Genomic DNA, 22348 nt, shown 5'->3' on the forward strand with positions numbered 1-22348 from the left:
GCATTGTCTGAGCTTAACTTTTGTTGCTACAAATAATATTCAGACCTGCATTGAGGACAGCTTCTCAAAAAATGTGAATGCATTCTGTAGTCAGTGGCAGGTATGTTCTTGAAGACATATATGCAGATTACAACAGCTTTAATCAAAGAAGCTGCCCTGTAAACTTTTTATTGTCTGAAGCCAAGAATGATAAGGAGCTTACCTCCAAAAAAAAATCAATGGGCTGTTTACTGATAAAGTGTGATAAAGTGTAGTCCTGAGAAAAATTATTCAGCTGAACTAAGTGGTATATTTTGCTCTCATTCATCTCATCATACGTGACTATGGGAAACACTGCCATTTGGTACTGACTTGCAAACTACACTATTGAAAAATGAGGATTAAATTTATGGTCCATAACATTTAATGCACAGAATCTAGTGCCTTTTAGTATTTGGGGATGTGACAGTTTTTTTGTATGGAAATTAAAAATTGGAGGTACAAAAATGACAAGTTTTCAAGCAGTGCCAGAGGACACCTGGGACATTTGGTCAACTTTCGGGGGTATTTGTTCAATTGGACTTGTGGGTCTTATATCCAAGTATATAAGGCAATAATGAAAAACCTACTACTTAAAGTAATTTAAATTTATTTTTAATAATCTTTAAAAAATTACACACTATTATTTATCTGGCTTCTCTTAATAGGGATTCATGTATATATTGTGAGGTTGATATCTCCTCAACCTCTCCTTTTAGTATTTTTTTTAGCAAATCTATGCTATTAAAACCACTCTTAGTTTCAGAATATTTTAATTATTATCTGGAAAAAGAAACCCATTAGAGGGGCCAGAGAGATAGTATAGCGAGTACAAGTCAGTCTTGTACATGGCTGACCTGGGTTCTATCCCTGACATTCCATATGGCCCTCTACGGACTTCCAGTAGTAATTCCTGAGTACAATCATGTGTAGCCCCAAAACTAAAAGATGAAACCCATCAGATTCATTAATAATCATTACCATATCCTCTCTCCCAGTGTGACCATCCATGTCTGACTTCTTTCATTTAACATAGGATTTTCAAGGTTCAGCCATGTTGTATTCTCAGTATTTCATTTAATTTTATGATCAAATAATACTGTTGTATACACACTGTCACACCGTCCTCCCATTGTTCATCGATTTGCTCGAGTGGGCCCAGTAACATCTCCATTGTGAGGCTTGTTGTTACTGTGTTTGGCATATCGAGTAAGTCAGGGAAGCTTGCCAGGCTTTGCTGTGCAGGCGAGATACTCTCTGTAGCTTGCTGGGCTCTCCAAGAGGGGCAGAGGAATCGAACCTGGCTTGGTCAGGCTGGCTGCGCACAAGGCAAATGTCCTACCGCTGTGCTAATATACCATATTTTTATTCACTGACTTTTAAACTTTTTGATTGTTTCTACTTCTTGACTTTTATAAATAATGCCATTAAAGATGTCAATGGACAGATTTTTGTTGGGACTTAGGTTTTCCATTCTCTTTTACTGGAACAGTAGGATCAAATGGTACCTCTATAATATATGGAGGAACCATGCAAGTCTTTCCCAAAGCTATTGTAACATCTTACTTTCCCACTAGCAATCCACAGGATTTGTTTCTCCACGATATTTTCAACAGTTATTACTGGTTATAACTGGTCTTTAGTTACAACCATCCTGCTAGGTATAAAATTATATTTCATAGTTCTGAATTGCATTTTTCCAGTGGCTAATTATGTTGCAGATTCTTTGTGTGCTTAATACATATTTACATATCTCTTTAGAGAAATTTCCACTGAAATAATTTTACCATTTTCCTTTTGCTAAAACTTTAGAAGTTTATTTTTTTAATCTATGCTGGGTATTAGTCCCTTATAAAACATGGTTTAAAGTTATCTTATCCCATTTTATTTGTTTGGAACTCTCAATCGATGCTCAGGGGGCTAGGGATCACTTCCAGCAAAAATCAGAAAGCAGATCAGATGATCAATGCTCAGGCCTGTGACACAGTTCCTTAGGTTAACCAGAGCAAACCTGTAGGGCTTAGGAGTCTCCAGGTTTATACTGGGTTGTTCTTTTGGTGGGAATGGGAGATGTGTGTTGACATGGATTACAATCATGGCCTTATACATTCTAGAAATGCAGTCAAGCTTTCTGAACTATTTCCCCAATATTTATCCCATTTTTTTATGCTCTCTTCTGATTTTTTCATATTATGTTGACTGTACTTTGACTCTTGACTTCTTCAGGACTATACAAAAAGTTGAGTTTGTCTGTCTTGTGCTACATAGAATGCAAATGTCAAAAGTATAAAAAAGTCAATTCATTTTTTCTTTTAACTTAAATTTTACTATTTTACGGCTATATTTAACATAATTCATTTTTAAGTTTTTTTCCAATTTTGGCACTATGATTTGTGACTGTTCATCATGTGTACAATGTTTCAACTCCACACCCTTCACCAGTGTCTACTTCTCTCACTCACTGGGTTGATACTATTTTTCATTTGTTTTTCTGAGTTCCTCAGACATAAACCATGTTACGTATTTACATTGAAATCATCCTCTGATTTAGAAAACAAATAGAAAATTATATTTTCATATTTGTTTTGATATTTACTAGATATGAACATTTTATAAGTGGTAAACTATTGACACATTATCAATAATTTAATCCAGCAGCTATAGCTTAAATAGCTGAGTACACTGTCGAGTACATAACAGGCTGTGTTGATCCACTATGCTTCTTTAGTATCAAATATGTTCAATAGTCTTTACACAAATTAGCTGAGGCATTGGCAGTGACTACTTGTATTTGATCAAGCAACCAAAACATTCAGACACAGAGAAAAGAATTCAGAATAAAATTTGCCAGGGAAGTGATTTTGATGTTTGCTTTTCTTCCTTGGCACAAAAGATGCTCAGAAAAGGTAGACTTTATTCAAAATATAATAAAAAACAGTTCTTTATATATCAAGAATTAACTTTCAGTTTTAAAGAAGGCCTTTGATTCTGTTGAGACGGAAGCAGTCATTGAAGCCCTAGCCAATCATGGCATTCAAACCCAATACATCAAGATCCCCCATGAGTTGTATTGCGGATTCACTACCAGGATCTCACCATTCTATAAAGAAGTAATCATTGATGTCAAGAGAGGGATTCGGCAGGGTGATACCATTTCACCGAAACTCTTCAGTGCCACCCTCGAGAACATCATGCGACCACTGGAATGGGAAGGAATGGGAGTGAAGATAGATGGTCGGCAACTACACCACCTCTGCTTTGCTGATGACATTGTTTTAATAATACCAAACATCAGCCAAAAGTCACAAATGCTGGCCGACTTTGACCGTAAGTGTGGAAAGGTAGGACTACAGCTGAATCTTACGAAGACAATGTTTATGAGAAACAGCCTCGTTCCTGACACCCCACTCGCTCTCAATGGAACGACCATCTCCGAATGCAACAGCTATGTGTACCTAGGTCGAGAAGTCAACATGACAAATGACCTGGCACCCGAGCTGCGCAGGAGGGAGAGAGCGGCTTGGAACGCCTTCAAGAACGTCGAAGAAATAGCTAAGAGGACGAAGAACCTCCGGCTCCGGGCACATCTCTTTGATTCCACTGTTCTTCCTGCATTAACATATGCCTCAGAGACCTGGGCCCTACGCAAACAAGATGAGAACGCTATTCGGGTTTCCCAAAGAGGAATTGAAAGAGCTATGCTTGGAATATCACGTTTCACTCAAATGAGAGAAAGAATCCGGAGTTCCGACATCTGTCAACGATCAAGAATCAGGGATGCTGTCTCATTTTCCAAGGTGTCAAAAATTAGATGGGTTGGTCACGTAATGAGATTTAAAGATGACCGCTGGACTAGAGCTGTTACCGACTGGATTCCACGGGATGTCAAAAGACCGCGTGGCCGCCCACCTACCAGATGGTCGGACTTCTTCATCAAGATTATGAATGATCAGTTTGAGGCTCTTCATTTTCCCAGAGCGAACAGATGCCATTGGGCTACACTAGCACGTGACAGGGACAAATGGAGACGTTACTGGCGCCCGCTTGAGCAAATTGATGAGTAACGGGAAGTTAAGTGATTAAGTGATTAACTTTCAGTTACTGTAAATAGAAAAAAAATTTAACCAAAAAGAAAGTTGGAGGCTTTGATTTTAAACACTTCAAATTTTAAAACATATTAAAAAGCAACGTTCTATTGTTCAACAAATACAAGATAATGTGAAGTGTAATATGCTAAAAACTCTAAATATCTGAAACTAGCACAGGGCTGCAGAGAGATAGCACAGTGGGTAGGGCATTTACCTTGCACGTGACTGACCCAGGTTTGATTCCTCCGCCCCTGTCGGAGAGCTCGATCCTGCCCCCATGGCAGAGCCTGGCAATCTCCCCGTGGCATATTCAATATGCCAAAAACAGTAACAACAAGTTTCACAATGGAGATATTACAGGTGCCCGCTCGAGCAAATCGATGAACTATGGGAGGACAGTGCTACAGTGCTATAGCTCAGGGCTAGAGCACTTGCTTTGCATGCCAGAGACCCAGGTTCTGTCCCTGGCACTGCATGTTTCCTCAAGCACTGCCAGGAGCAACTGACAAGTCAGGAGTAGTCCTTGGGCTCTGATAGTATGACACAACTCCCACCACTCTCCTAAATCCCGAGTCCCAACACACACACACACACACAGACACACACACATGCACACACATAATCACAGATCTAAACTATAGATCTCTGAGCCAGAGAAACAGTATAGCAGGTAAGGTGCTTGCATGAAGCTGACCTGACCCAGAACCCCATATGATTCCCTGAGCCTGCTAGGAGTAACCTGTAAACAACAGCCAGGGCAGATGGGTTTTATTCAAAAATCCAATGAATAAGTAAAACTATAAAACAAAGAAAACATAACCACATTCAGGGTTGGCCACATCTCAGCCTTGCTGCATCATTATTTTCTTTTACCTTATGAGGTACTCTCAGTTTTCTTCTCTATGGAGATTTCACAATCTGTTTTAAACATATCCCTCTCTTTCTCCCTCCTTCTCCATATATTCCCTAAATAAACTATTTTACATCATAATAAAAAGTGAGAAAGAAAGAAAAAATAAGTGAAAATATTCTGGCCAATATATTTAGTAGTGATTACTTGGAGGACACCAAAGGCACAGAAGAAAAATACACAAAAATGATATCAAACTTAAGAACTTTATTGCATCATAGGAAACAATTAACAGTGTGAAAAAATTCTATGTAATGTGAGAAAGTACTTACAAATTGTATATCTGATAAGCGGCAAATATCTTTGACATGGATGAAACTTCTACAACCCCAAAACAATAAAAAATAAGATTAATCAATAAATGGGCACAGGACTTGGTAAAAAATTTACTAAGGAAGGATTATAAAAATTCAGTGAATGTTTGAAAACATTTTTAGCAGTACTAGTCATAAAGATACAATTAAAATCACCATCAGACATCATCAAACCTCATTATGTAGGTAACCATAATGAAATAAAATACAAAATAAACATAAAAATACAAAAAATAACAAGTATTGGTGAAGATGTAGGGAAATTAGAACCAGTGTTCACTGCTGATTAAAGTATAGCACTACACTGCAGCACTGTCCTCCCGTTGTTCATTGATTTGCTCGAGCGGGCCCAGTAACGTCACCTTTGTGAGTCTTGTTGTTACTGTGTTTGGTATATCGACTATGTCACGGGTATCTTGCCAGGCTTTGCCGTGTGGGCGAGATATTCTGGGTAGCTTGCCAGGCTCTCTTAGAGGGGTGAAGGAATTGAACCCGGGTTGCCTGGGTTGACTGTGTCCAAGGCAAACACCCTACCTACTGTGCTATTGCTCCAGCCCTTGATTGAAGTATAGCAGTCATAAAGTAAAATAGTATAAAGTTGGCCCCCAAATCAAAATGGAATTATGCATAGGATCCAGCCACCTACTTTCTGGGTATATTTTGCTTGTGAAATCAAAACAGTATATTTATGTTCTGTTTTATAGGTTGTAAAACCGTGTTTATTACAGTATTACTCATAGTAGCCAGATGTAGAGGTTATACAAATAAATGAATAAATGGGTAAACAAAAACATACAATGAAAAATTATTTTGCATTAAAAAGTAAAGAAATTGGGGCCGGAGCGATAGCACAGCAGGTAGGGCGTTTGCCTTGCATGCGGCCAACCCGGGTTCAATCCCCAGCATCCCATATGGTCCCTCAAGCACCGCCAGGAGTAATTCCTGAGTGCAAATCCAGGAGTAACCCCTGAGCATTGCTGGGTGTGACCCAAAAATAAAAAAAAGTAAAGAAATCTTATTACATAATACATTGTGGACGAACCTTAAAGACACTCTATAAGTGAAAATAAGCTAGTCAGAAAAGAACAAAGACTGTCTGATTCTAATTGTGAAGTACCAAACATAGTCAAAAATCACAGAAACAGTAGGAAGTGTTTGACAAGAGTTGGGCCTAGAGACTGAGGGGAAAATAGTATTTAATGGTACTATAGTTTTAATTTTGCATGGAAAAATTTATAGAGATCAACCATATGACAAGGTGATATACTTAACACTGCTAAACTATTAAGATAGTAAATTTAATTTTATACATATATATTTTTAACATCCCAAAATAAACTATTTAAAGTCTAATTTCCAGAAATCTATAGGGCATGCATCTGTGCTGATTGTCCAATAATGTATAAATAACTATAATTCTGAAGTTATAATTTAGTTATAATTGATCTGATTGATCAATAACCTCTGGATACAACTTTACTAAAGAAAAGTGAAAAATATCTTGATGGTTATCAAGTAACTCAGTCCTGAAACATAAAAGAGACAGATCTCTTAGGGAACTAAAGATGAATTTATCATTTTGTTTAATAAAGGGCGAGCTCTTGGCTCTTAGGGATAAAATATAGTGGGCAGATTAAACAAAAGCAAGAAGAACACTTCACATCCTATTGTGATAATTCCATTTGGTGTCTGGGTGAGTTTTATTTTATTTTTTCAGATATCAAGATTTCCATGTATATGGCTCATTAGTGCTTGTAGACATTTCTCTAATGGCAATTTACTATACTTTCAGGTGACAGGAACTGTCCTTTGAAGAATTGTCTCCTGACCTCCTCTTTCAACCCACAACACATGGCTGAACAAAGTGGCCTGCTCTCTCTCCCCATCTCCATACGGACACAGTAAGTTTTTGTGAGAGCAGGACTGAAAAGCTTTTGCAGGAAGGTTTTTGGAACAGCCTGCCTGTCCAACTGCCTGGATCAACAATTAGAAGATAGAGGAGAAGATAAAGTATGCAGTGACTGTACTTCAAGCAGCAGCTGAGGAAGATTTTTGAGAACATCTGGTCGGAATCTATTTCTTTTTAGGTAAGCAAGCCTTTTTACAGCCAGCATACATAAAGCATGAAATTGGCTTATCCCGCCTCCTTTTAACAAGGGAGAAGCTAGTTATATTTATTACCCTTTTGATGCGGGGCTGGAGAGAGAGGTACAGCATGTGGCATTCCCATTGGAGACGCCCCTCAAAGCTTTTTTGATTTCTCTCAGGGAGAATGTTCGCCTGCTATAGCAAATCAATTCTTAAGAGTCTGTCCAGGTTGTCAGTTTAAAAGGTTATTCACAAAAGAAAACCCAATTTCTGATGCTTCTGGTTCCCCCACCTCCAGCAGGAAATGTCTGAATAAGGGAGCTCATCTACACTGAAATTCTTCTCTCTTAATTTTTAAAACTGACTTTTTTTTTTTATATCTTCTATTGCTTTGTTAGTTTGGTCAATTAATAATTAACATGCTTTAAAATTAATGTACATAAAAAGAAAATTTTCTAGTTTATAACTTGTAATTTACTGATTTTACTTCTCTTATCCTTTACCAAGCAATCATACATCTATATAATTTATGTACATTCCAGTATTTTCCGATGTGTCTTGAGTTTTTAAAATGGTTCTGAATTTCAGCTGTGGCTTATACCAAGTTTAATCTTTTAATAAAGGAGCTCTATTATTTATGCAAATCTTTCTCTAATATAAAGAAAATGATTAAGAACTTCCACAATTCCAGGATGGTATGAAGTTAGTTAAAGATAGAGCCCTGAAGAGTTAAAAGTAGTTAGAACAAAGAGCAAAGAAAGCACTAGCAAGACGCTGGAAACTTCAGGGTGTTTATTCTATATTGTTACCTTAGGGTTGGTATACTTTCTCATTAAACCAAGTATGATACAATTGTATTGGAATAAGTTTGGAGTCTTTAAAATTCATCCAAAATACAAACTACAAATTGAATCAATGAGCAGTACGAGTCTTTCACCTCTACTTATACCCAGAGAGAAAAGAAAACAGCTCGACTTTTTAATATTCCGTACACTCAGCTCAGGAGCCACCAGGTTGTGAATATATCTAGTTTCTTTTTCTTCTTTTTTCTCCCCCACAGTAACCTGCCTGCTTTTGGTCATTTCACTGTTCATTAGCATCTCTCTAAAAGAAGGAGAGGAAAAAGAGCAGGTGAAATCAATTTTAGAATAAGTGCTGCCGAAGGGAGCAGTTGAAATCAAGCATTGGACTCTGTTACTTGTTAACAAGGGTGGCAAAAGATTTAGGAGAAACTAGGAGTAAGACTTAAAAATAGATTTGAGAATTATCATTGTGTTTTAGGGACTTGTGCTGGGCTGCTATTATCAGAGCCAATTAAAAGTTAGCTGGTAACAAAGCAGCTGTAGATCAGACCAGATAATCAGTAAATTTACTAAGCCTTCCACCCCTTGGACTGGAGAGGGACTTTTAAAAATTTTTCTTCTAAATCTTTTTTTCTAAATTTCATTTCTAAATTCCAGTCATACATGGAACTTATGTATGACTGGAATTTAGAAAAGAAGTCCTCTCATTAAGGAAAATGACTTCAAATAATTATTTCTGTTGTGCAAATGTTTCTGAAAACCTGTTTAACAGTGTGTGTTAAAAGAGAAGTGTTTAGCTGTATATCTATTATGTTTCACTTTATGTTGAGCCAATAAAAAGTTTTTTTTTTAAGTGCCTAAGAAATAGAAGACAACTGCAAGATTGTCCATGAATTCCAACTCAACGAATCAAGAAAAACAAAATCACAGAATGCCAGAGAGGAGTCGGCAGAACAGTTCTACCTTTGCCTATATCCTCTTATCTTTTCCTTTCCAGAACCTCCCTTCCCCACCCCTTCAATTTGCTCTTCAGTCGGTTCCATAAATGCCCGTTTAGTCCCGAAGCTGCTGGCAAGGCAGGACCAATAGGAGAACAAAGGCTTCGAGGAGGACCAAAGCTAAGCCAGATGGCTGCTTCAACCACGGACGGCGAGAGGAAGCCCCCAAAGACCTTTCTGGGTTCTTAGGACTGAGGGGAGCAGGTGGTGGCCACTTTGAGTACTGGCTGATGATGCACGAGTCTTTGGAGAGACACTTTGGGTAAGTTTGGGCATCAAAGCCCCAAAGTTGTCCCACAGCAGATTGCTCGGTTCTCTGCAGGGTTGAAGTGCAGATTCTAGCTCCCGGGATTAGCCTGTCCTTGTTGGAGGACACGATGCACACACAGATTTTTGATTTCCACGAAACCGACTCCAGGGGTGTGTGGCCTGGCAGACGGCAGCTGGCGCCGCGCGGGGCTGCGCGTCCCGGAGCTTCCCTGGCGAGCGGCGCGGCCGGTCCGGAGGGCCGTGGACACTCGCGACTGCTCCCCCGGACCCCCAGGTCTGTTTGGGGCCAGAGGAGTCGATCCGAAGGGAAGGAGGGAGTAGGTTGGCACAGGCTTGGCTCCTGCTTGTAACGAGCCCGAAGGGGCGAGCGCGGTGGAGGCCACCTCGCACGCAGGGAGATGCTCGCGCCTGGAGTCAGGAGGGACGCGGGTGGTGACGGCTCGTCCTGCAACTGTCCGTCTGGCCGGAGCTTTGCTTCCTCGCCGCGGCCGGGTTCTCACTTCCAACACCCCCCAGCCGAGACGCTGATCGGCTCCAGCGTCCCGGGCAGGGGCGCGGCTGGAGAGCAGCCCGGGGGGTCCGCGGGTGGCAGGGGCGCGGCCGCGCGGGCTCTGAGCAGGGGCTGCGGCGCGGGGTGGGCGCGGGCGAGAGTCGCTTCGCTCATCCTTCGCTTCCTCCCACGCTCATCCTCCGCTCCCCGTTGGGCGCGGGACGAGGGAGGGGCGGCACCCCGGGCGGGAGGGGGGCGCGGTGGGGGCGGGGTGGGGGCGCCGGCCGCGCCCCCGGCCCCGGCGGCGGCGGCGCGGTCTCTTTAAGCGCTCCGGAGGGGGCGGGGGCGCGAGCGCGTTTCCATGGCAGCGGGGCCGGCGGGGGCTCGGCGCGGGGGGCGCGCGGGGCGGACGCTCCCGGCGGAGCCCGGCCGGCCGCGCATCGGTGTCTGCGGCCCGGGCGACTCCGGCTCGACGCCCGCCGCCTCCCGCGCTCCCGGCCGCGCCGCCGCCCCGCCCGGCCGCTCCGCCCGCGCGCGGGCCCGCGAGCTCCGCCGCCAACTTCTGCCCCGCGCGCCCAACTTCTGCGGGGCTCGGACGCGCGCGGCGCCGCTCGCCGCCCCCCGCCCCAGCCGCCGAGCCGAACCGGGCCGGGCCGGGATGGCCGCGCCGCTGTGGCTCTGGTGCGTGTGCGCCTGGGTGGCCGCGCGCTGCCCGCCGGGCCGCGCCCTGCAGCTCCGGGCCGGCATGTAAGTGGCGGGCGCGCTCCGGGGGCGGGGGAGCGGGGTCGGGGATGCCCAGCGGGCTCGGGGGTCCCACCCGGCCGCTGCCTCCGGGGCAGGGCGAGGGCGCGACGCCGGGCAGGGGCCGGGAGGTGGGCGCCGTCCCTGCCGAGGGCCGCCGCGGCGGGCAGCGCGGTCCCCTGGCAGTGGCGAGGAGCGCCGCGTCCCCGGGTGATGCTGCGACCCGACCGCGCGCCGCTGGCACCTGGCGCTTGCTCAGCGCTGACCGAGATTGCCCCCGATTCCGTGTGTGTGTGTGTGTGTGTGTGTGTGTGTGTGTGTGTGTGCATGCGTGTGCATGCGCGCGCTTTTTGGTCGGCCAGGCATATCTGAGTCTGGAGGATTGCATTATTCCACAGGTTTGATTAAAAAAAAGCGAATCCCCGTTTGCTTGCGCTGTCTAGACGAGGAGCCGGGATACTCGGGATACTCCGTCCTACTTAGTCCGGCGTGCGTGAGGCTACTGACCTTAGGGAGGACAGGACGGAAAAGACATGCACGACCCGAGGATGGGGCCGGTTCCTTCCAGGTTCCAAGACGAGGTCTCGTGGGTAGTAGTTCTGTGCCACAGTGTTCCTCGTAGCAAGAGACTCGCGGGAACTCGTTCTTTGCAGATTTCTCTGGTCACCTGGACTGGCTGCAGAAGTTTTCACCGAATTCTGGAGCATGCACAGAGAGATCATCTGACACCAGCCAGTGAAACCCAGATCTAATTCTGCCTTTCCTTGCTGCGCTGGAGCAGTTAGGAACATACCTAAGTATTTTTTTTTTTTTAACATCTAACCATTTTTGCTACTTTGCTTCGTCCTTGGTTTTGCAAAATGGGAATACTTGTAAGTGAAAAACGAGTGAGATATGCACACAAAGTTACCTCTATCTTTCTGAGGCTTTACACTTTTCTTTGAAGAATACTGTTTCAGGGTTAACTTTCCATTTCTATTTTTCATCCTTGTCACCCGAGATTCACTTTGCTACCTAGTTACCACAAATGTCACAATAAATCTTGAGACATGGCCAGGTAGCCTCACAGAACAATTCTTTTCTTTTTGGCCAGCATAGTTCATAAATGTCTGTTTGGGAGACATGCAAAGAGTTTCTGGGTATGTGATTTTCCCCCCCTTTGTTAATACGGTATGTCTTGTTTGGTTTGAAGAAATTGTTGACTTAGACTTTTCCACTTAGGATTATTTCAGAAAACAGCTCACTTAGGATAGCTTGTATATGAATAAGTCTTTGCTTCTTAGAAACTGCCTTTTAGTAAGCTTGCTGGCTGGCCATCCTCTGACAATTGCCATTATTAAATTTCGTATTCTCAGTAGGCTTATTAGATAGCCACAGAGATACCCACATGCATGAGGCTGAATAGTTTCTTGTGGGCACTGAGAAATAATGGAAACACCACAGCACTTTTTATATAACTTGTTTTTCCCCATGTTTTAATATTGACACTTTCATTCAAAAGGACAAAAGACATTGCATTTTTAAATTTGTTTTCGGTAAGGGTGTTGCTGTTGCAGTTTCTTATTTATCAGATGAGATGAGATTGGATATTAAAAAACAATATAGAGACAGGAAGATGGTACAGTAGGTAGGGCTTTTGCTTGCAGGTGGTTGACATGGGTTCAATCCCCTGCACTCCATGTAACCCCCTGAGCATTGCTAGGAATGATCCCTGAACACAGACCTAGGGGTAACCCTGTAGTACCATTGGGTGTGGCCCCCGAATAAAATAACAGCAACAACGCCCCTTAATTTGGGGGGTGTTTAGTAGCGATTACCTTTCCAGAAAGTTACTGAAATCCTCTGATGACTGTTGCTAATTTCTGAAATGATGAGAAAAAAATATAGCCACCAAATCTGCATTTAATTTCCTTAGATTAAATACATGATTAATGTTTCTTCAGTAGAAGGCACTTTGGCATTTAGTACTAGATTTCTTCAGATGTTTTCGTAATTGTTGTAGGCAACCATAGGTAGCACCAGATTCCACAGAACTGTCCATCTCTTAAAGGGGATTCTTCTTGAGATTTTTACTGACCTCAGAGGTCCATTATCAGAGAGCACAGGTTCTAATGAGGTGAGACCCACTAATGAGAACACATCATACTTGCTGTCGCTTGTAGTTCATTAACACAAATAAAAGTTTTGCTGATTTTGGATTCAGCAGATTTTGGAAGCTGGATTAACCATTGAAAGAAAGGAATCTGTATGCAGTTAAATAGCAATCAACCTAAATTTAATACATTTATTTATGGTATATTCCTCCATAGGTAAGCCAATTCCACAGAAAAAATTAATCAATAAAGCCAAAAATACATGGAATATGGCTACTCTAATTCTAGTAATAATTGATCCAGTTAATGGCCATGTTTTCTCATACTTAGGAAAACTAAAATTAGAGTCATAAAATATAGTGTCTAGCACTCTAACAATACCTATGCATCTAATTATAATTGGAAATTATAGGTAATCCTTAATATTTTAATTATTTGGTGGGGGTGGAGGCTCCTATACCTAGCCATGCACAGGAACTACTTCAGTTCTGATGCTTGGTACTTGGCGGCTGCTGCCAGCTCCGCTTGGGAACACATGTGGTGTCAAAAATTGCATTCAGGTCTCCTGTCTGTGAAGCATATTCTCAGCCCTTAGAGCAATGCCAGACCAATTTATAACTACTTTAACATGGGCTGTTTTATTTTATCCTGGAAGGTGCCCTTAAAGGTAGTATTCTTTTCATCTCCATTTTATGAAGGAGAAAAGATAGAGTAAGTTTATATTCTTCAATAATTCACAACATTTGGATCTCAAGTAGTTTGATTCCAGAGTTCCAGTCATGATTTTTTTAAACAAATGCAGTCTATTTCAGAATACCCAGGATCACTCTGTTTTTAAGTTCTCTCTTATTTTTTTTTCGCTTTTTGGGTGACACCTGGTGATGCACAGGGGTTACTCCTGGCTCTGCACTCAGGAATTATCCCTGGAGGTGCTTAGGGGACCATATGGGATGCTGGGAATAGAACCTGGGTTGGCTGCGTGCAAGGCACACGCCCTACAGGGTATGCTATCTCTCAGCCCCTTAAGTTCTCTTTTAATCAAGTTCCGTTTTATAAACATTCTCAATAGGAAATGATGATAGTGAGAAACCTGTGTGGCTGGGGTGAGAAACAGGGAGGGCATGGTTAGAATACTAATTGACTTGCAATGGATAGGATAGCTCCTGGCAAGGAAGATCTGACTTCCCTCTTCATCACTGACACTCCCGTTAAGAAATTTCCTTGCTATCTCATTACTATAGGCATTTAAGTATTAAAATGAGTGGCTGGGCTTAAACTTAAATTTTGGTATGGGGAAAGCTATCCTTGGCAAGAACATTCTGATTGGAGAGTTGTAACTGGTGGTGGGACTTTGATAAAGGGATATTGAAGAGTTTACTTATGCTAATGTTACTCTGCAAATATTTTCTAAAGGATTAAGTGGGAGGAACTAAACTCAGATATTTGAGACATCAAATGAAAGTGACTGTAGCATACTCAATTAAAATTTATCCTTTGTAATACTCCCTTATAAGCACTTGCATAGTTAATTTATGCAGCTTGATGAAAAGTACTAAACATGGAAGTGTTGCTGAGACCAGGCAGGCAGAAGTGTGTAAACGAGTGTTAAGTTCCTGGGACTTCAGACGCTGGTATTTCTCTGATATTTGGAAGATTTTGAAAGGTATGGCCACTTATGACTCAGCTGAATCTAACTTACTAAGATGCTTCATATACATTTTCTGATGCAGGTATCTGAACATGATGATGTATAATAATCCAAGTGATAGCTGATAAGATGCTAGTCATCTACTCTATGTCTATTGCCAATATACATACTCAGAATTGTTTCATCTGGCTTCCAGTTGTTGTGTGGTAGAGGGAAAGATCTCTTAAAGAATCAATAAATTTAGAAGCTATAATAAAAATTCAGGATATTGAAGGATAATTTCCAGAATGATCTCTTTGGTGTGGGGAGTGGGGTCTCCCAAAAGGAGGCCTAGGCTTGCTCCCAGCAATTCTTGGATATAACCTAGCTGTGCTTGGGGGTCTTCAAGACTTCACCTGGTGGATGATCACGTGGTTCTGGGTATTGAATTGGGGTTGGTCACCCACATTTTCCTTAACCCCGGTAATATTTCTCTGGTGCCTTTGAAGTTGTCTCAGAGCAAACACAATGTTGAAATTAATTTAGATTTTGGTTATTACTTTTGTTAAATCCTGAAACTGAGCCTTCTAGACATGTCTAAAACTAACAGAAGTCCACTTGAAAAGTTATAACTGATTTCATCATGACATGGGATCTGTAATTTATCTCGTATTTTAAATTAGTTCAAATATATATTTCTTTCTTGAGACATCAGCCATATTAAATAAACTTGGGGTAAACTAAGGAAGGCTGTGTTAACTCATAGTATAAGACACTTATTTCAGGAAAATTGCATTTTTTAATGTCTTTCATCCTAATGACAATCATATGAAGTAGCTAACAGTAGTATCACTACTTTTAGGATGAGCACACTGAGGTGTAATGAGATTAAGTAACTTGTCTGATATTTTATAACTGACAGATGTTTGTGCTTTGGACTCTCTCTGATAAACTTAAGAACCCAATTTCCTTTAATTTTCTCTGTTAATTCTTTTCCTACCTCTTAATTCTTCTGAGACCCTCAATTTACCACATTACTTGTTTTCCAACCTGCTCTGGTTCAGTTAACATATCCTGGAGCAGCTGACGTGTTTACTTATTGTAACAAGTAGATCTCACCTTTGCTGTACAGTGGGTTTTTGTTTGTTTGTTTTTGTTTTGGGGCCACACCTGGTGATGCTCAGAGGTTACTTCTGGCTCTGAACTTAGGAATTACTCCAAACAGTGGGATACCATATGGGTTTCCAGGGATTGAAACCTATGCAGGTCAAGAGCACTATCCACTGCGCTGTGGCTCTGGCCATACCGTATAGTGTTAGTCAACTCCAATCCATCCTTCATTGATGAAATTAACTTTATATTGTATCAGCTTTCTTATTGTCCTTGATCTGGTCTCAATCTCTTTTCTTTGTCTCTTCTTTTATACCATTGGAAAATATTTCATACCCATATACACCCAGCTCCCACCAAGGCACTTTATGGTTCTAACTCATTTAATCCTCTTAACAACCTTATCAGAAGGCAATAGCAGTATTCACAATTCATGAAGAAAACAAACAAACCCAGGAAAGTTAAGTAAATTGTTTGCCTTTCCTTCCATGCTCTAGTTATCATCTTTAATATATTTTCTGTGTAATCACTGGGCGGCTAGGAAGCCCCATTGGCTCTCTCTCGCCGCCTACATTTGGTGGTCTTGGGCCACTTCCTCACCCTGGCCTTCAGCTGCCACCAACAGATGCATGAAGAAGGGAACAGGGCCGCCAGGCTGGTTGGTGATCAGTAGCTGGTTATTCCATTCTCCCCATGTGCCTGTTCCAGTCTCACTAAGCTCCCCATTCCAGTCTCACACTGCCCCTCATTCCTGTCTCCTCCTGTCTCTCCCACTCATTGCTCTGACTCACTGCCTTCCTCTCTCTCTAGTCCCCCACCAACTCCCTGCATTGGGGGTAGCTACCAGACCCCCTCCGGTAGCAAAAACAACATATGAAAGCCCTTCTTCTCACTCCAGGGCAAAATACCATTTAGGGGTGTTTCTCCTTTCCTTACTCTAATAACTTGATTAACATCTTAATTCTACTTCTTAATATTAGTTATTTTGTATGGACACAGTAAGAGATACAGACTGGGGTACAGTTACAGACTTACAAACTTTCGTGCTTGCATTTCAGTCATACAATGATCAAGTACTAATCCTTCCACCAGTGTCCATTCTCTGCCACCAATGATCCCGGTATCCCTCCCACCACCCCTCCCCCCACCCCACCCTGTCTGTGAGGCAGGGCATTCCCTTTTGTTCTCTCTTTCCTTTTGGGTGTTGTTGTTTGCACCAGAGGCATTGAGTGCCCATTGTGTTCAATCTATAACCTACAGTGGCTCGCATCTCCCAAACCGAGCTCTGTGCACTGATTTTTTTAAAAAAACTTAATTGAATCACAGTGATACAAGATTGTTCATGATTAGTTTTCAGTCATACAGTGTTCCTACATCCATCTCTTCACCAGTGTACATTTCCCACCATCACTGTCCCCAGTTTTCCTCCCCCCAAGGACCACCTGCCTCCGTGGCAGTCACTTCCCTCCCTCCCTCCCTCCCTCCCTCCCTCCCTCCCTCCCTCCCTCCCTTCCTCCCTCCCTCTTTCCCTCCCTCCCTCCCTCCCTCCCTTCTTTCCTCCCTTTCTTCCTTCCTTTCTGCCTCCTTCACTTCCTCCCTCCCTCCCTGCCCCCTCTCTCTCTCATCTCCAGTCTCCTGCTTATTTTCTCCTTTCCCAGTGTACCCAGTGTGAGTCTGCCTTTCAGCAACTCTCTCCTTTATATGAGGAATGTCTACATCTATATGTGGATCGCTCTCTGTGTCTGTCCCCTTAAAGTACCAGGGATTGAACATAGGCTCTCACGTGTTCAGGGAAGACTCTTTACAGCTGAGCCACACCCTGCACCCATGTGAGTTTGTCTAGACCTTATCTCTTCTTTCATTCACTTTAGATTTTAAGAATAGTTCATTGTTGCCTATTTTCTCATTGATCACTTAACCCATCAAGTCTGGTCTTTCCTGCTAAGCTTTCTTCTCAGGAACTGTATTCTTTTCAGACTCACATACTAGCATTATTATTATCTTGCACCATGTGTTGTTGTTGCAGACTATTTCTCTCTTAGACTCTTTTGCTTCTTCATTTGTGCTTTTCCTCTGTATGCTTAGTATTAATGAGTTTTTCAACACTGACCTCTTCATTCTCCCTCCTTATGTCATTATCTTCTGATTATTTATTCCATTATTTTCACTATTTGGAGGGGTGGAGTAGGCCACACCTTTAGTGCTAGAAACAGATCTGGGTCTCCGGCAACAATGCCTGTGCTCCAACCTTTGAGCTATGTCCAGCCTGTTGTCTCATTCTTCATATGTTATTTGGTTTATTGCTTTTTTATCCCACTGACTTTCATCATAGGTTCTGTTCTAATGGAACTCACTTTTCCAAGTCTGCATAGAGTCCTATTGTCTTTGGAGCTGCAGACTTGCATTTCCAACTATAAACTTGTCATTTCTATGAGTTTAAGACTAAGAAATATCCATAGATTGTCACTGGAAATCATGGTCTGTATCTACACTTTATATTCCATAGATACTTTCCTTCTATTACCTTTACCTCATACTTATAAGTTTGTATCTGTCAATTCTAATTTATAGTTACATTATGAACTTCATGTGCAGTTATTTTGGGAAAATTGTAAATGGTCTTTAAGGCAGTTGGAGTACTGCATGTTTTAATTTCTATATTTCTCTCACGTATAAAACTCTATAAATACAATGAACTATTTTCTGAATTAGTGTGTATTCTTTTTCCCAATACTCAAGCTCAGTCAAGATGTTTTTCCTCCTGGGCTATTATAGTTATCTCTTAGTTGACCTTCTCTTCCACATTCTCTCATCTTTTATTTGTATGATATATACTATTAAATTTTAATCATGGTTGACTTTTATAAAAAAGATATAACATATTTTATTTTTTACAAAACTTAATTATACATGGAATGTAGTTCAAACATCAGTATTTTGTTCTTAAATAGCACTTATTGTATGCCAAGAGAAACCTAAGTACTTAATATATTTTTACTCATTTAATTCTGACAGTAGCCCTAGTAGAAAGTAGTATTAGTGTCTACATTTTGTGGTAAGGAAATTGATATTCAGGGGAATTAATGTTTTCTGGGAGAGTTATATTATAAGGATATGGAGCTCGTGTGGAATTTATAGCACTGTAGCACTATCCTCCCATTGTTCATCAATTTGCTCGAGTGGGCACCAGTAACATCTCCATCGTGAAACTTGTTGTTACTATTTTTGGCATATTGAATAGGCCACGGGGAGCTTGCCAGGCTTTGCTGTGAGGGCGGGATACTCTCAGTAGCTTGCCGGGCTCTTTGAGAGGGATGGAGGAATCGAACCTGGATTGGCTGCATGCAAGGCAAACGCCCTACCTGCTGTGCTATTGCTCCAGCCCATTGTGTGGAAATTATAAAGTTAATAAAATTAGTATAAAGTTATTATAAGTTATTATACTAATAAGTGAAGTTATTATTATAAAATTATAAAGTTAATAATTAGTATATAAGCTTTGTGCTCTTAATTACTGTGCTATATTGAAGGTCTTTTCTTCCAGGTCTTATTAAATTTTATAAACATTAATTGGGTAATGATAAAAAATTTGCCTTTTCACTTTTCTTTTCTAATTGAAAAGTATTTAAGACTTTATTGTATCTGCAAGGTAACAAGTAAGTATGCCACACCTCAAAACTGCTGACATAAGACAGAAGGATGGTGGATCAAAGACAAAGATTTTATTCATCACCCTAGAGTTTCGTGTTTGCATGGGCTTGTCTTACCTACATGCCCATGCCCTCCAAACTTATGGGGTCAGTGAAGCATATTTTATGTGATTCTCTGCAAACTGAGAACCACATATCCAAAAGAACAAAAGCAACTTGCATTGGCATGGATGTGGGGGGAGAAGGGGACTCTCCTTCACTGCTGGTTCGAGTGCTGACTGGTTCAACCTTTTTGGAGAACAATTTGGATGGTTTTGAAAAACTAGAAATTGAGCTTCCATTTGACCCAGCAATGCCACTTCTGAGAATCTATCATGGAGATGCAAAAAGATACAGTAGAAATGACATACGCACTTCTGTGTTTATGGCAACACTATTAACAATAGCCAGAATCTGGGGGAAAAAAAACCCAACTGCCAGAGAACAGATGACTGGTTAAAGAAATTCTGGTACATATACACAGTGGAATACTATGCAGCTGTTAGAAAAGATGAAATCATGAAATTTTCATATAAGTAGATTTACATGGAGAGTATCATGCTAAGTGAAATGAGTCAGAGAGAGAGAGAGGGACAGACATAGAATGATTGCACTCTTTTGTGGAATATAAAGTAACATAATGGGGGACTAACACTTAATGACAGTAGAGATAAGGGCCAGGGGTATCACTTCACAACTTGGAAACCCGCCTCACATGCTGGGGGAAAAGGCAGCTGGAATAGAGAAGGGACCACTGAGTAAATGATTTTGGAGGGCTCACTCAGAATGGGAGATACTTGCTGAAAGTAGACTATGAACCAAACATGGCCTCTTAGTACCTGTATTGTAAACCTTAACACCCAAAAGGAGAGAGAGAGAGGGGGGGGGGTATGTGCCTGCCACAGAGGTAGGGGTGGGGAATGGGGTGGGGGTGGTGGGAGGGGTACTGGGAAACATTGGTTTTGGAGAATGGGCACTGATGGAGGGATGGGTACTTGATCATTGTATGACTGAAATGTAATCACAAAAGTTTGTAAGTCTGTAACTATCTCACAGTGATTCATTAAAAAATAACAATAAAACATGTAAAATATAAAAAAATACATCTAATGTGCGGAAAGGAGTTTACAGTACACATGTACAGTACCTGTCTTTAGAGGAGTTATTTCCTGGCTTATCATTCTCAGGAAAGAACTTTGCCCTACACTGGCTTGGAACACTATCTAAGTTATTTTTGTTTTGTTGTTTTGCCATACCTAGTGGTACATGGAAGACCATATGGTGCCAAAGATCAAGCCAGAGTGCCAACCTTATGCAAAACAAGTTCTTTAACCCTTTAATCTTTAATCTTTAATCTCTCTGGCTAGCCTCCACTTTCTAAATCTAAGGCTATTTGCTATATCAATACACTTCCATAGTAAAGTCATCAAAAGCTTCTTTATATGATATATAATATGCAAGAAAATTTGAGAAATTGTTTTCTAACACCCCTAGAATTTCTTTCCAATTTTAACATACGGTTTTTGGAAAGACTTAAATCCAGTTTATTCTTTGTCGAATGAAGCACTTCATTTTTGTCTTCTTTTATAGTAGGCAGGAAGATTTTAGAAAGCAGGATACAGAAATTTAGTGAACTGATCCAAGGGACATGTTCAGATGCCAGGTGTTTCCCTTTTCCTACTGTATACGGTTGATAGGTAGCTGATTTATTTTGTCGTACATTCTTTTGGCAAATAGGTATCCACTGTCAAGTCCTTTGCTAGACTTTGGGGATTCCGAGAGGATATGTGGCCATGTGTCCTTAAAGGACTCATAGATCTGAAATGATGCTACTAGAATGTATGAGGTCACGAGTCAGGTGAGGTTAGAAACATTGAGAGGGCAAACACAGGCAAAGTCTTGCATCTCAGGTTGAGAACTTTGGATTTTGCAGTACACTCTTGAGCACCTAGGAAGTGACCAGCAGAAATGTGGGAAGAGATCTAATCAGATTCTGTTCTTCAATGAAAAATAGCTGGGACAAGGAAGAAACTAGAGACAGAGCATCTAATGGGAAGACATTATTTCAGTGGTTGAGGGAAAAAGAAAGAAGACTAAAACAGACAAAACAGTGCTGGGGATGAAAAGAAGGAAATGGGACTGGAGAGATTGTACAGTTGGTAGGGTGCTTGCCTTGCATGCACTCACCTGGGTTTAATCCGTATAGCCCAGATGGTCCCCAAGCCTCTACAGGGGTGAAGGGCTAGTAATAAGAACTGAGCACCACTGCGTGTGGCCCCCAAACAGGTAAAAGTAGAGAGCGAGCAAAAGGGAATGCCCTGCCACAGAGGCAGGGTAGGATGGGGGGCATGGAGGGTTGGAGGGATGCTGGGACCCGTGGTGGTGGAGGATGGGCGCTGGTGGAGGGATGGGTACTTGATCATTGTGTGACTGAAACCCAAGCACAAAAGTTTGTAAGTCTATAACTGTACCTTATGATGTTTCACTAATAAAAATAATAAAAATAAAAATATAAATAAAGTAAATAAAAATTAGGTCATTAAAAAAAACAAAAACAAAACAAAACCAAAAACAGGTAAAAGGAAGTAAAATAGAAAGCTAGTAGGGGTAAGGGATTAAAGAATAAGGTAAAGAAAGATTAAAGAGGTAAGGGATTAAAGAATATTAAAGGGTGGCCTCTGGGTTAGAGAGAAGATTGAAAGGAGAAGAAGGTTTAGGGGAGGAGAGCGTGAGGCACTTGAGTCTGTGGAATCTCAGATGGAGAACTCCTGAAGAAGCTCCACTTAAAGATTGGAAGCCAACAGGATGTCTATATTGGAACGCTATTTGGTACTGAGATAGAAAACTGGGAACATTGTTTGACTGAGACTCAATCACGAAGAGCGTTGTAATTGTGTATCTCACAGAAATTTAATGAAAACAGAGCAAAGAAAAAAAGTCTGGAATGTTTAATAAATGAGAAGAGAACAGATGAAAAATGACCTAAGGAGATCAAGAATCCTCTTGAGAGGTGTGAAAGTAGTAAATGCTGGAGAAAGCCTTAGGATAGGTAAAAGAAAAGATTGCAAAGTATACAGTGTCCCTAATATAAACAATTGACTAGAATCAA

The 22348-nt window shown here is 41.5% G+C and overlaps 1 protein-coding gene across 1 annotated transcript in view; it reads left to right on the forward strand.

Annotated features, from left to right (window-relative positions):
• Positions 1-10639: 10639 nt before the first annotated feature.
• Positions 10640-22348, forward strand: part of LOC130019997 (EGF-like and EMI domain-containing protein 1) — a 745638-nt gene continuing 733929 nt past the window's right edge. The window contains exon 1 of the mRNA XM_056110600.1: positions 10640-10726. The gene's annotated coding sequence lies outside the window, so the exon portion shown is untranslated. The remainder of the gene's footprint in view (positions 10727-22348) is intronic.

The sequence above is a fragment of the Sorex fumeus genome, unplaced genomic scaffold (assembly GCF_029834395.1).
Source record: "Sorex fumeus unplaced genomic scaffold, SorFum_2.1 ptg000010l, whole genome shotgun sequence".
NCBI lineage: Eukaryota > Metazoa > Chordata > Mammalia > Eulipotyphla > Soricidae > Sorex > Sorex fumeus.